At 33.5% G+C, this 1,315-nt stretch overlaps 1 long non-coding RNA gene across 2 annotated transcripts; it reads right to left on the bottom strand.

Moving 5' to 3' along the window:
• Positions 1-28: 28 nt before the first annotated feature.
• On the bottom strand, positions 29-1,309 carry LOC109593168 (uncharacterized). Of its 2 annotated transcripts, none has more exons than XR_002190776.1 (4): positions 1,146-1,309; positions 901-1,009; positions 247-832; positions 29-195 (listed from the first exon to the last, which is right to left on the bottom strand). It is a non-coding gene; the product is annotated as an uncharacterized LOC109593168 (long non-coding RNA). The 2 variants fall into 2 exon arrangements; XR_002190777.1 differs by having other exon boundaries at positions 247-829.
• Positions 1,310-1,315: the final 6 nt, after the last annotated feature.

Raw genomic sequence — 1,315 nt, 5'->3', positions numbered from 1 at the left:
GTGACGTTCCTCTGGTCACGTGAGAGGACCAATGACCAGTTTTAAACTCCAGTCTATCAATGGTGGACAATAATTTCCTCTTTTGTGGGGAATCATGAACTCTAGGTAAGTCAGGCCTTTCCCCTCCCCACAGGAACACTGATTCTCCTACTACAGGAGCTGAGTGATTTGATATCCTTCCCAGTTGATAGATACCTGTAAAATACAAACATGATGAGAAACAGGAGGAAGAAAACAGAAACTCACCTTTAGACATTGTTTGTCAAGAATGTTAATTAACAAGCCACACCCATAATAACAATATTCATTACTCATAATCACCCACACCCATATCACCTTCTAAATTAAATCCAATCACTGCCAACATTATAACAATAAGTACAGTAATTATTAGTTGGTTGTATGTCAAGGAATACATCAGGTTAAAACATGTCTTCTTTGCTTGCTGATGAGGTGATGGTCCTGCTATTGAATGCATTGGAATATATTCTTCTTAGTGAGTTAGTGGTGAGTCCAATTAATAATAATTGGTAGTTGGTACTCTCTTGGTGATTATGATAAAAGGTACTTGAGCTAGTACTTACAAGAAATGTACTCACAAACTAACCCTCAGGTATAATAGTAATACAAGATATTACAATCAAAACAATTCAAGTTTTATTATTATTATTATTATTAATGTTAATGCATTATAGCAAACATGACAAACAATATCTTAACTGGAATTATTAGAGATTTTATATTACATGAGAGTTTTGTAGTCAGTACTTGTAACAAAGAGACTAAACTCAAGTGTAGATTGCATTATTCATTACAAGTCAAATATCACCTACTGGACACAACAATAAATAAAATAATGAGAATTACTTTTTATACTATAGTAAACTATTCAAACTATACCTCATAGTATAACTTCATACACTGTAGCCTTCTTGTCTCCAGATCCAGTAACAATAAAACGATCGTCAACTGATATGTCACAGCTTAAGACACTACTGCTTTCAGACATCTGTATGTATAGGATACAATCATTATTTCATTGAACATTAATGTATAATTATAAATAAGACTACACACACACATAATAATAGTAACAAGTACAAATACCACTGTACAGTTAATGTTAATAATAATGGACTATGTACCTGGAATATACTAGCACCATAAGGTGTTCTCCATGCATTTAGTAGATTATCCTTTCCTGTAGTTATAAACCATTTACCACTGTGAGCAAACTTGAGTGACAGTACACAAGACTCGTGTAAATGTAACTGATACTTATCTGGACCACTCACACGAAGGACTTCAACACTAC

The sequence above is a fragment of the Amphimedon queenslandica genome, unplaced genomic scaffold (assembly GCF_000090795.2).
Source record: "Amphimedon queenslandica unplaced genomic scaffold, v1.1 AMPQUscaffold_2609_Cont25389, whole genome shotgun sequence".
NCBI classification, from domain to species: Eukaryota; Metazoa; Porifera; class Demospongiae; order Haplosclerida; family Niphatidae; genus Amphimedon; species Amphimedon queenslandica.
This window is presented reverse-complemented; position numbering and strand designations above follow the sequence as displayed.